At 45.9% G+C, this 14,509-nt stretch overlaps 1 long non-coding RNA gene across 1 annotated transcript; it reads right to left on the reverse strand.

The window, feature by feature from the left end:
• Positions 1-9,491: 9,491 nt before the first annotated feature.
• Positions 9,492-14,032, reverse strand: LOC142764851 (uncharacterized). Its single transcript, XR_012883924.1, has 2 exons — positions 13,862-14,032; positions 9,492-9,592 (listed from the first exon to the last, which is right to left on the reverse strand). It is a non-coding gene; the product is annotated as an uncharacterized LOC142764851 (long non-coding RNA).
• Positions 14,033-14,509: the final 477 nt, after the last annotated feature.

The raw sequence follows: 14,509 nt of genomic DNA on the forward strand, positions 1-14,509 counted from the left end.
CGTGTCCACATCTTGCGCCGACCGAGTTGCCAACTATGCAAAAATACGAGAACTCACGCTACGTGGTGAAAAACTGGGATTTCGCGCATACATAGCTCCTCCGGACGGGGCACGGGCAGGGATCATCTACCGCGCTTGGAATGGTGAATAACCTCAGGAGTTGCTTCAAGAATTACGTCGGGCGAATCCCCTTCTACCAATAGTCCAAGCAAGGGACATGGGGCGTACCTCACGCTCAGTGCTCATTCACTTCATGGCCGAGGAGCTTCCTCCGTCAGTCAAAATGTTTCGCATCCTCTACGCCGTTTTCCACTTTCGACCGAAGGTGGAAGCGTGCCTAAACTGCAGAAAAGTCGGCCACTAACGAGATGTATGTCCTTTGCCAAATCGCCTCACTTGCTCAAGCTTCGGACAGAAACACCCGGAGGACTATCCCTGCACCCCGCAGTGCATCATCTGTGGGGACGCTCACAAGACGGGTGACAGGGCATGCAAGCAACGCTTTCAGCGTGGCTTCAGCCGTCTCTCTCAGCCACGACAAAGGCCGCAACAAGAGCACCAGCAGGAGCAGCCCGAGTTCCAGCTCGAGAAGGAGTCTTTTCCAAGCATCGACAATAAATATCGTAGCAACAGTGGCAAGAGTCCTGGACGAAACCGTAGCAGCAGAAGCAGGAGTCCTAGACGAAGCCGTGGCAGCAAAGGCAAAAGCCCTGGAGGAAGTGCTTCACAAAGCCGCGACTTCAGCACCAAACCCGAAAAGGTGAGCTGGGCAAAGCAAGCCTCCTGCTCCTGTTGTATGCTCTCTGACGCTAAAGAAAATTCTAAAACTCAGGTGACTATCGAAGGTCTAATGCGAGAGAATCAAGAGTTAAAGCAACAGTTGGCTCTGGTGCTGGAACGTTTAAGTACACTTACAGCTGCCCCGCCCGCGTCTTTTCCACCCCTATCTCTCTCCCCCTCTGTCATTGAGCCTGATATGGCAGCAAAATCAGGGACCGATATTATAGATTCCTCTCCACAGCCAGCAAACAAGAAAAGAACAGAGCAAATCGAGTCGTCGGAGGACGATTTTAAAAGCACCAGTCAAAAAGTTCGGAAAGAACACCGCGAACTCAAACAAAAGGTTGATTTAGGTTTTACGCAAATTTCTGAACGCTTCAATAAGGTAGAGAGTATTCTAGACGTGTTAGTTGCTCGGCTTGAATCTCTCCCACAATCTCAACCCTCCCCAGCGCCTTCGCAGCCATAACCCCCTCCTGCACCCTTGCCTCATCTTCACCCTCTTCACTCTGCATATGGCAATGGAATTGCCGTGGATTAAGAAACAAGAGAGACAACCTCTCACTTTATATACAGTGGTCTACACGGGCCCCCGATGTCATCTCCGTACAAGAGTCTTTAAAAGCTTGCAAACTCCTCGGCTATCAGGCTGTACATTCGCATCCTAGCTCCCCATGGGCTACCACATATATACAGAGGAATATCTCGTTTATAGCGCATGATCTTTCTGACCTTTACAGTGACTGCCTTCTTCTTGAACTTCTCCCACGTCGTACAAGACAAGGCACATATTTTATTTTGAATATTTATTCCCATCCTAGAGATTGCCTCACTGCTGTTTTTGAAGCAATCGATAGGGCCATTCAAATAGCAAACTCTGCTTTCATAGTTGTAACGGGTGACTTTAATGCCCCGCACGTAGATTGGGGTTACAGGAGAAACACTCGGAAGGGCACCAGCCTTCTTCAATACATTCAGCGAAACAGGTGCACTCTAGTCACTGACTGCATGCTACCAATATGAATTGGCAACAGTGTGAGCACAGATACCACCCCTGACCTTACTTTCACTAAAAATGTGCGACAAGCTAACTGGACACACAGTGGGGTCAACCTCGGCAGTGATCATTACATCCTAACAATTACACTGCCCCATGCCAATTTTCGTCCACAGCTTCATTTAAAACATATTGTTGACTAGGATAAATGTCGCGAAATCCGAGACCGAAACCCGAAAAAAGAAATTCAATACTACAAAGACTGGGCGTCTCAGCTTAAACAGGATCTAGCTCTTAGCGAAAAAGTAGCCCCAGCAGCACATATCCGTGATCCAGTAGACAGCAGGCTACTCAACCTAAGGGAGGCCTATCAGAGCTTAGAGAAACGATGGCTCAAGCAAAAATATAATCGTAATCTAAAACGCAGAATGTCACAAACACTCCAGCTTGTAACAGAACACGCGGCCGAACTTTCACCGCAGCAATGGAACCAGATATGTAACCGGCTCGACGGTACTCTACATATGAAGAACTCTTGGACCTGCTTCGCAATATGTTAGATCCATGCTCCTCGCGATGTGAAAGTAATAAGCGAATTACGAAACTCTTGTTTGAAGTAGAAAAGCAAGGGCTAGACGTTGAAACTGCTCTTAAAACTACGTATTTCCCTGGCCCAAGGCGAGAATCGTTACCTACCTACAATGGAGCTCCCAATGCAGACTTGGATGCACCAATTGCAGAGGCGGAAGTTTGGGCTGCCCTAAGCAAACTTCGCATCACATCTGCTCCAGGACTAGATGGAATTACTAACAAAACACTCCAAAATTTAAACTCCAAGTCAGTGGCAGCTCTTACCGATTACATGAATCAACAATGGGAGCAGGGCACGCTGCCCCAGGAATGGAAGTCAGCTAAGTTGACTTTCATACCCAAACATAATAAGCCGTTAGACCTTGATAATTGGAGACCGATCTTTCTTACCTCATGTACAGGAAAACTGATGGAGCATGTAATTATCAATCGTCTTAATCGCTACATGGAACAAGAAAAACTGTTTCCCTCCACCTTGTACGGCTTCCGAGCGGGACTCTCCACTCAGGATGTCATGCTGCAGCTTAAGGAGGACGTGCTAAATCCTACTTTTCCACACATCACCAGAGCCATCCTTGCATTGGACCTGACTAAGGCTTTTGATAATGTTTCTCACTCCTCGATTTTACAATCTCTTAGTGAACTAAACGTAGGCTCTCGCACCACAGGTATGTCTCTGCCTTTCTCAGCAATAGGTCCGTCTGCCTACAGTTGGGCATTTTCAAAACCGATCCCTTCATGCTAGATAGCAATGGAACGCCCCAGGGATCGGTTTTGTCCCCGTTTATTTTTAACGTTACTCTCATACCGCTAGCACGGGAACTTGCCAAACTTTCTTCCATCAATCACTACTTGTACGCGGATGACGTCACCATCTGGGTCAATACTACAAACCATGGCGAAATAGAATCGAAGCTTCAGTTGGCCGCTGACATTGTTGTTAAACACGCCAACAATATTGGGCTCACCTGCTCGGCGGCTAAATCGGAACTCCTAGTAATTGACTTTAAAAAGCAAGATACATGTCACATTCAAGTCATGCTTGATGACACACCTATTCACAGGGTCAATAAAATCAATATTTTAGGCCTTAATATTTCCGACAATGGCTTTAACGCTGACACAATAAAGTTAATCCGCACCTCAGTTCAAAATACAGCTTCCCTCATTAAGCGCATATCCAATCGTCATCGCGGCATGAGGGAAGCAGACACACGCCGCCTCATACAGGCCTTTTGCCTATTCAGAATTACCTATTCTATCCCCTACCTCTATCTCTCACTTACGGAGACCGAGCAACTTAACAGACTCATTCGTAATGCCTATAAAACTGTGCTCCATCTCCCTAAATCAACAGCCACGTATAAACTACTTCAACTTGGGGTGCACAACACTCTGGGAGAGCTTGTAGAGGCGCATCTTTTCAGCCAATATCAAAGACTATCACTCTCAGAAACAGGACAGGTACTCCTGCGCTGACTTGGAATCAACGTTCCTGGTCACACCACGGCGACGCACGCAGTTCCCGTCACTGTTAGCAGCAACCTATTAATTCCGCCACTCCCCAAAAATACTCACCCAGAACATATTCGGGCGCGACGGGAAGCCAGAGCCAAGTCCCTTCAGAAGCGCTTCCCTCCTAATTCTCCCGCAGTCTATGTAGACGCGGCCGAATATGTAGATAATCAAGCTTTCGTGGTAGCCGTCGTAGATGGATTTCAAAAACTGGTCGCTAGTGCGTCCCTTCAAAATTCGGCAGAATCCCTGGAAGCAGAGGAGGCGGCAATTGCTTTACCCATTGTTCACTCCTCCGCTGAGTATATTTTTTCTGATTCAAAAACTGCAATTCGTAGTTTCGCCACTTTCCGAATTCATTCTCCGGCTGCTAAAATTCTTGAATCATCTCTTCCGCCTGATAGCCTCATCACCCTTCTCTGGGTCCCTGCGCACTGTGGACACCCCGGCAACACGGCCGCTCCCACCCAAGCCCGAGCACTCGCCAACCGGGCTCACAGCGGCCTGCCTTCGCTTCGAAGTGCCAGCGATCGACTCCTCAGCTATCACGATATCACGCTATTTTACCGAAATTCCTGCCAAACATATCCCCCGCCACATAAATCTCTCTCCAGAAGTGACCAGGCTTTGTGACGCAGACTTCAAACGGCCACAGTAACGACTCCTTTTCTTCTCTCTCTTTTTACACATGGTGAAACCTCGCCTCATTGCAACTTATGTCCTAGCACCAGAGCCGACTTCCAGCACATATTTCTGAATTGTCCAAACAAATCCAAGCCTCCGTGGCAAGGGTCAGAACACCAAGAGCGGTGGGAGGCTGCTCTGCGCAGCTCGCAACCGGGTTTACAGCTCTGGACAGTGAGCTGGGCCAGAAGGGTCGCTGAAGCACAGCTGTGTTCGGCCAACTAGAGCGGCCCGAGGGCTCGTCGTCATCCTCATTCCACTTCCCCAACCACACCCCCCCTCAAAGGATTCCTTCGTGAATCAATAAAGTTGATTACCTACCTAACTACCTAACCCGCTAGTGATTTCAGGCAATTTTAACGCTGCGCATAGCGCCTGGGGCTACACGTACGACACACCCAGAGGTAACGAGCTTTAGAAAAATGCGAATGACATGGGCCTTATTCTCATTACGGACAAGGCCTTCCTCACTCGCACTGGTACGTCCACGCAAAGAGATACTACGCCGGATCTATGCTTCGTCAAGAATATCTCCGACGCCTGCTGGTCCAACCTCGTGGTAGATCTCGGTAGCGACCACTTTATATTGGCTGTACGCTTCCCCACAGTAAGCAGGAAGACCAAGTCGTACACTTGGGTCGACTGGGACCTCCTTCACAAGACCCGTGCAGAACGACCTCCTCCCAATACCCCACTGAGCCTCGAGACGTGGACGGCCCAGCTTAAAGCTGATGTAAACAAGGCAACCAAAACTATCACCCCAGACCTTCCAATCGAAAAGATGGACAGTCGTCTCGCCCAACCTACTAGAGGCCAAACAGTCTCTATTGGCCCGCTGGAAGGGCCAGCGCCTTAATCGGAAGTTGCGCAAACGCATATCTCAGCTGAACAAGACCATGATGGATCACTGCCGCATCCTTTCAAAACAGCAGTGGGACGAAATTTGTAATTCGATTGACGGTCAGGTTCGAAATGGCAAAACGTGGAACTTACTCGAACACCTCCTCAATGAAACCAACACCCGCACAAACCAGCGTCATTCGATCGTGAAGATACTTCATCAGGCGAAACGGACAGTGTCACCGGAAGATGTTGTCAAGAACCTCATGGAAAAATATCTCCCGTTTCCCATGGGCCCTGTGACCCCTCACGGTGATTACTCTGGTAGCGACAACACTAACTTAGACGCCGACTTCTCTATTGAAGATGTGCGCCGAGCTCTCCATGAGCTCAATGGCCGCTCAGCCTCTGGCCCTGATGGCATCACTAACAAGCTCCTACGCAACCTGGACGATTCCTCCGTCAATTACCTCACTGACACTATCAACGAGATCTGAAAAAAGGGTGAGATACCCGATGTTTAGAAACTAGCTCACACGGTTCTCATACCCGAACCGGGAAAGGCGCCGAGCCTAGATAACCTACGCCCCATATCTCTCACGTCATGCGTGGGCCAAATGGCTGAGCACGTCGTTCTCAACAGGGTTGGCCGATACCTCGAAGATAACGACTGCATACCGCACCACATGATTGGCTTCCGACCAGGGTTATCCACTCGAGACGCGCATGTTACTCCTTAAGCATCAAATTCTAGACGGCGGAAACACTCGGGACACTCGAGCAATACTCGGTCTCGATTTAGAAAAGGCCTTCAATACAATAACGCACTGGTCAATCTTGAAAGCAATCGCAGCCCTCGGCCTAGGTCATCGATTTTACTACTTTATCCGCTCTTTTCTCAGTCGACGCGGAGCTGTCCTCCGCGTAGGAGACCTAGTGTCGGAAGAAGTGGAGCTCGGACAGCGGGGCACTCCTCACGGATCCGTACTCTCACCCCCGCTCTTCAACCTCGTGATGACCAGGCTTTCCGAACGACTTTCAAAAATACACGGGCTAAATCACACTATCTATGCGGATGATGTAACCATATGGTGTTCCACAGGGTCGGATGGCTTCATTGAGTCCGCCCTGCAAGAGGCTATCGACACCACCGAGTCTTACCTTGACCACAATGGTCTCAGGTGCTCACCTGCGGAGTCGAAGCTGTTGATATATTTGCCCAAACGCCGGAATGCCAAGCCCAAAGGGTGGAAACCTCCGGCGGAACGCAATAATACCCTCCACACCAGAGATGGTCGTACTGTACCCAGGTAGACACCATCAAGGTCCTCGGCATGATCATCGAGTCCCGCGGAACCAACACCCAAACAGTACACAAGCTCAGGACTAAGACTGAAAATGCCATACGACTCGAATGTAGAGTAGCCAACAGGCACCATGGCCTCATAGAAGACAACCTGCTGCCTCTTGTACACGCGTTTGTTTTGTGCCATTTCACCTACGTTGACGCTATACACAAGTGGCTGCGTGCTGAGCGCGATAAACTCAATGCGCTTATTCGCAAGGTGGTCAAACGAGCCCTTGGCCTCCCTATCACCACTCCAACGTACAAACGCCTCGAGCTTGGCGTACATAACACGCTAGAAGAGATCGCCGAAGCTCAGGAACGCGTGAAATCGACCCGACTCACTACCACCAAGGCGGGCCGCCATATTCTGCGCGAGCTCGGCTTCTTCTCCTCGAAGGCCAGGGACCCCCCACAGTTGACTGTAATTCCCCGTGAAGTCCGCGACCTTATCACGATCGCTCCCATACCACGAAATGTACACCCCGAATACAACAGAGGCAGGTGCCTTGCGCGGGCGACCGCCATTCTCAAGCGCATAGACATGGAAGCGCACAACGTCTCGTTCGTGGACGCCGCTGCCTATCGCAACAACCAAGCCTTCGCCACGGTCGCGGTATCATCCGCGCAGAAGACTCTTAACTCAGCCACAATCTTTTCCCGAAACCCTGAAGTAGCGGAGCAAGTAGCTATAGCTATAGCCAAGCTCGACAGCAAACGGGAATTCATCTACAGCGACTCCAGGCCGGCCATCAAAGCCTTCGAACGCGGAGTTATCTCCGACCAGGCGTTACGTATCCTGCGCAATGCGGGCCCGAGTGCCCTGAAGCACCACACAGTCATCTAGTTCCCCGCCCATCTCGGCCAGGTGCCGGGTGCCCTATCCAACCTCAACGAGATCGCCCATGATGCAGCGCGCGCACTTAGAGACCGCGCTGCAACAGGGCAACCTCATCTTGCTGGGTTGGATACCAATCGGGATGCACGAATTACATACAATGAAATAACAAAGCACTTTAACCTGGAACGCCGCATATTCCACGCCCACATCCGAAATTTAACCGACCGCAGGCATTACCCCTACGCCTATTACAGACACACACGTACCCAAACCTTGCCATGCTTCACGTTTATTATCCCGATGCATACCCCAGCGACACATGCCCATCATGTGGACACACAGCGACACTAACACACATGCTCTGGGAGTGTAGAACAACTCCTCCCGACTCTACCTCAAGCAAGTGGGAGAGGTTCCTCAGGAGCTCACTTCTCGCCGACCAGCAATGGGCCGTCCAGCAGGCCCACGAAGCGGCCGCCAGGTACTCCCAGTCGGTCCCTACGTGGGAGACGCCCGCTACGTGCTAAGCGCGTCCTGCAGGACTGAAATAAAGTTTTTTCATTCCATTCCACCTTTAGCATCTCGTAGCATGCTAATGATACTGGAAACGAAAGTAGATAACGATGCAGAGACCGCCAGCTCAGTGTAACGTTGTAAGTCACGCGATAACGCCGTCGCCAGCGTGAACTCAACGAAAGTACTAAGTGATATTAGGGATGTGTGCGTGTGAGTGTCTCGCGCGTTGTTATGTTCTCCAAAATGTTTAATGCGGCAACATCCACAACAAATAAAGTATGTTTTTACCTATGAATTTGCGTTCTTATTAAATCAATTTGAAATAAAAATTACACCTCATTGCGCTTCGTTGCAACACAGCCTATGTGTTTTGCACACGAGGTCATCTGAACAATGAGTTCCTCATTGCGAAATCAATTATAATGTGCCTGAAAGCTTGCACCACCCTTGCATATACTTACATTTATTCTCTGCAGAGTTGCACTGCTCTTAGAAAATTATATAAATTTTACGACTCGAAAGGTATACCACTCTAACAAAGCAGATAGATGGCAGAAATATGATAAGTATTTGAAGGCTCACATAAAAAGAAGTGCAAATTTGCTCAGATGGCTTCGTTGTGAGAAAGTAATGACACGGAATGTGGTGCTGAAATCGAAACGGAATCTCTAGGCTGACACGGCCAGACTACTTGGCGCATTAACACATGTGCATAAACTCCGCCCACGAATATTTGGCCGTGCTGCAAATAAAGTTGGTGTCGGGCTAATCGCACACCTATTTATTTCTTTATTTGTTTATTTACGCACTCACTGATATATTTAAATATTTACTTTGAGATGTTCCTGTATACTCTGAGACGGGCTTATTTGGCATTGTATGAGGGTCTACAAAATCCACGAAAAAAACATGTAACAGGATAACGGTCCTTCATGAAATTTTTACAAGTTAGACAAATTATACCACGCGTGCAGATTTCGATCGCATTAATCAATACTTTATAAAACCTCTACAGGACTAACAGATTAAGAATTGACTCTAAAAAGGCAGCTTTCATTGCAAACCGCCCTCCGAAGAATGTTTGAGAGATTCGCGCTTTCAGAAATAGTACTCTGGGCAAATTTTGTGCTTTCCAGCGTTTCCCTTAAGGTCCGTAATTCCGAAGTATTCATTATTATTATGCGTATGTTTTATTATTTCAAACTAATAAAACAAAAAAAACGTTATACTTCTTTTCCCGCAGATGGAACAAGGGAATAACAACGCTCTACAATAATTGTTGGGAGTGACTCTATATTCTGTGCGTTTGATATACAAACCCCTTCACTTTCATGTAAGCGATTCAAGCAGTCTACAAACGAAGAAGCTCCAGGTCTCCCATATTGAACGGTGAATCCAAGTTTATTGATTTCTTCGCATGACGTTTTTCAATCATCATTCCTCATGAACTCCCTCTATACGCAAGTACCCTCCTCGCACGTGCCTGAAAAAGTTCAAAATGTTTCCTTAGGCACGTAGAATTCGCACTGTAATCTTTGAAGGAGGTAATTACTCTGACTCTGCAAAGCGATAGGTGATTTGAAAAAGTACTTCAGACAGCTCTGTTTGCGTTATAAATAAGTGTTACTATTCGGTTTTCAGCTTACCTGGTATATCATATAGGTATCGTCACTGTGCTAGATGTGGTGCCAGCGTATAGTGTACTGGCACGACTTCTAGTATATTTACTACGTTTTAATAGGCACTCTTACCTATTTGGGCCACAGCCATAGTCCAAAACAACCAAGAGCTGACCATTATTGATTTCCCAGAACAGCAAAAAAAAGGTCGCTCAAGGCTGAGTTACCACAGAGTGCGTGGACACGTACCTGTACGGCAGGACTAATCGAGCAGGTGCTTGTTGCTGATCACAAGAACGTTTAATCTATGATGCGTGGCGAACCTCGAACATGATCACTTTTCCCAAAAGATGCAGAGACTTATTTCACACGCTCGCGGAACAAGGTTCTCGTCACCCATTTCCTCGAAATTAAATTATAATAATAGAAGAATAAGTGTGTGCATACAAATGAGTAGTCAATACCGGTTTAAGGCCGATGGCATACCACGTGACAAGGACTGTTCAAAATAACAATCTTTAGTGTATAGGATACATCTTGCAGTTATAGTTCTATGTATTCCAATGCTGTTATATGTGAAGCATTCATTTGGGTAGCGCAGGCTGTTAGAGCAACTACCTATCTATCTATCTATCTATCTATCTATCTATCTATCTATCTATCTATCTATCTACCTATCTATCTATCTATCTATCTATCTATCTATCTATCTATCTATCTATCTATCTATCTATCCGCCAACGCCTTGCTGCAAGGTATACAAAATTATTATGGCATTATTAGAGTTTAACGAATATCATTCGGTGGTCAGGACATCAGTAAAGCTGTAATCCTTTAGCGTACATCGTTAAACCCTTTTTGCCAGACCTGTGGCAAATAAAAGCTGGTGGGTATGTGCCAGAGCTTTTCTGGTATGTGCCATAGGTGATAATATGTGTATATCCGCCCATGGATCGTGAGGCCATACATGAGTAATTATCACGTGGGAGTGTAAAAGAAAACCTGATATCAGCTGCAGTGACCCGACGTATGAAAAGAAAAAATCTAAGGACCCCAACAGTGATCGGAACCCAGAATTCCGCGTTGCAATCAAGCATTCTACTCCAGGATTATGAACTACTTCCTAAATATACCCTAATGTTCATGAATCATCAATTGTGCTTGCAGTGCTGAATACTCCGTTTTATAAACAATACATATGCATTCCTATAATACAGCCTTCGCGTTGGGCTAATGTACAATGTAGTTGGATGTCATCCGCTGAAGCTGATATATACGTATCAGTGTGCACGGCTATTATTCTCGCGAGAACAAACGCTTCATATGAGCTTACTGTTTCTGGTGTTGCTAATATCAATGTTGTCGTTCGCAACGTACGCAACGCTTAACAACAATATGAAACAGAGGTGGCTGTCTAGCGTATGTCTCTGCGTGTGTTTTTGTACATGTTTTCAGTACCACTTCGTTAGAATTCAGTCATTAGGACATTATAAAACTGTCAGATTCCATCCCCATGCTTCACACAAAATTGATTGCTCATGGTACGTGAGCTTTGTTTACTTTTAATAAATAAAAGTGAATGTGCATCTTCGTATGAAATGATCTACAATATCTAACCCATGGCAACAGTAAACACGGTAAAACTATCACGGTAAAATACTATCACACTTTTGCCACTAGTGCAACGTAATGAATGAAACAGCTACAAATTCAAACGTAATATTAAGGTATAAAAACAGAGAAACTTTTTTTAAACGTTTTCGCGTAACATTACAAATTACCTGTGCAAGGAAATGCGGTCTCTCCGCAGTGCAAAGTAGTGGCTGCGGTATTGTTCAGACGTGCCAAAAAGAATTTCTTTGATAGGTACCTGATTATTACTGACTATGTATAAGTATAAGTACTCCCATTATGCCAGATATTTCTGTAGGTGAATCGTAGGATCAGAGCTTGACAAGTACAAATATCTGAGAGTGGTGCGCAATGGCATTGAAGTTTCGTCAAAATTGCAGAACCGACAACGCAAGCAAGTTTACATCGCTACGATAATAAAATTTCATAGAATAATACATAGCAGAAAATCTGGCGCTAGTGTCTACGTGGCCTTCATCAGCGGCGCTTGTATCCCCACGAGAACCATGGAAAGTACAGGCTTTGGATTTACTTCGGATTGATTGCGTTCTTGAGATTCGCAACGCTTCTTTTCGGATTGTAAAGCAAACCGATAAGAAACGTATATGTAATTGAAAATTGCTTCATTTACTTGTACACATATTCATTGCAAACAATCACAGCATATCTACGGAGTCAATGATGATGAGTGGGGTGATACTTATTGGCAAACCGTGAATCATCCGCTGGCTGCGTCCATCCTTCCGTCCATCTGTCTGTCTGTCTGTCTGTCTGCCTGCCTGCCTGTCTGTCTGTCTGTCTGTCTGTCTGTCTGTCTGTCTGTCTGCCTGTCTGTCCATCCGTCCGTGTGTCAATCCGTCCATCTGTCTGCTCGTATGTCTTTCGTCAGTCCATCCGTCTGTCCAACCATAGAATGAACACTCGAAGTACCGCCAATCGCATCTTTTCTTCATACATTCACTATATAGAAGTACCACCATCCAGCAGTTATTCCAGAGACTAGAACGAGAGGTGACTACACATACAGGAGACGCACGACCCACGCCTTAAGAAGCTTCCGGCCTAAAACGTTTCAGTGAAGAGACGGCAAAAGTGTAACAGGGGTAACTTTAACCATGATGGTGTGCATTGCTCTTTTTATAACGTTTTGCTTTAGTCATCAAGGTTTATTGAATTTTCACTTGAAAAGAAACATGCTTCCTTTTCTCTCTAAAATGCGCATCATGTATTTATCGAAATAACAGTACAGTATGAAAAGAGAAACACCTAAGGTTTTGTCTTTTGTGATGCTGGATGCGTTTGGCCAAGTGGTTTGCCCATAACACACCTTTGGTATTGTAGCGAAGTCGAGTAACAGGAGCGTGACGGTGCGTCTAATTAGCATCCTCATCGTCTTGCAGTCGATTTAAAACGAGTTTATGCAACATGCGTTCATGAAAAAATACGAACTTTATGCAACACCTTGCACGTCTAAGCGCAGTGGTGAGTGAACGATGCATTGTTTAAACTATCAACTACTGCTCGTAAATCTTCAAGGTCGCAGCAAATCAAGAGATCTAGGGGTCTTCAGCTTCTTCGAATAAAGAAACTGCTTTCAGCGCTTTTCAGCGTGCCCCACTACCAGCGCTGCGCGTAGAAGGAAACTGAAACTGAAGAAAAATATCAGCAGACAGCTCGCTAGCTAACCCTATCCAATCGAAAGCCTGTACTTCTCATATTTCCCATGGAGGTACAAGATCAGACCACCAGATTCCCCCTTGAGTGCTATTGTATGAAACTTGAAAAGTCGCGCGAAATACCAAGGAGCGAATGTGAACCAAAATACACTGCAGTGATGTTTCCCTACATGGATGGGGGGGGGGGGTGATTCATTCGTGAAAGTACGTCACGTTTTTTTTAATTTATCCCAATTTGTGTTTCGCAATGCGAAAAAAAATGACCTCTGGAAATCTTTGAACAACGCACTCGCAGCAGTTTCTTTAAGGACGTAGAACTAACTTCTCTAACTCGTTTGGTTTACAATAACGCAGTTTTCAGCACCGACGCAGAAAAGCGACAAAAACGAGATGTACCCGGTTATTAGTTTATAAAGTGAATGAATGATATACATTTGCGTCATGAGAGACTAATTTGAGTGGTTAAATTCTCTTAAATCAAAAGAGAATTGTAAAAGTAAGCCACGGAAGTGTCACTTTGCGTTTCTTAAAAAAAGGCAAAGATCTTGTCGAGCAAGTTCAAACAGAAGGAACCTCATTTTTGATGGACGCAAGTATTGTTCTTATATTCCACGAGAATTTAAAGTAAGTCTGAAATTTTTATTACGCGCATATCTTTTCGGATTCCTTTGTGCAGCGAATCAACTTCATGGAAAATATTCTTAAAGCGGAATCGTTATAATGTAATTACACTCACTTGTCTTTAGTGTAAAATAACATAAAGCACGAAAAATTGTGAAGCTCTGCATTGTCAGTTAATGAGCACAAATCCAAAACTTTTCTCACCTTGATTATAACCACAGTAGCAAAAGTCGAAATACAGATTAGTTAGCGACCTTAGCGAACAAGGATAACCACGCCTGGCAGTCGGTTGACAAATTGGAGGTTTCCCATAGACTAGCAGGCAACATGTACCTTCTTCGCAGATTGTTTCCTCGTCGCAGAGATGTCCCCGGCGGCGGACCTATAGTAAGAGTGATGTAAAATCAATGGCACAATTATTTAACAGCCCGAAATCAATGCGCCTGTGGACTACCCACATTTTGCAGTGAACAATCACACTCATTCGTATAGACACAACAAATAGTGTATCCAAAAGATGGATAGTTTGACTTATATGCAACTTGCATTCTTGAATTATTGTATGATTGCAATCAAATTGATTGAAAAAAGCCATCTTGTTATTGACCGGAGCGCCACGTAATGATTTAGCTGGCTCGACTGCGTATCGATTGCGTTACAGCAGTGAAGAGCTCTTAGGTGATGGTCTCTGCTTTGAGCGTTTTCCATTGGTCAACACCTAAACTCAGCAAACAAGCCCCATGTAAGATCTATAGCTGCCTCACACGCCCAGAAACACGGGATAGTCAAGACAAATAATAAACAAGAATAAAGCAGAGGCCTCACGTTATACCTCATTTTTACGATGGCCTA

This window comes from Rhipicephalus microplus, chromosome 6 (assembly GCF_043290135.1).
Source record: "Rhipicephalus microplus isolate Deutch F79 chromosome 6, USDA_Rmic, whole genome shotgun sequence".
In the NCBI taxonomy this organism is placed as follows: domain Eukaryota; kingdom Metazoa; phylum Arthropoda; class Arachnida; order Ixodida; family Ixodidae; genus Rhipicephalus; species Rhipicephalus microplus.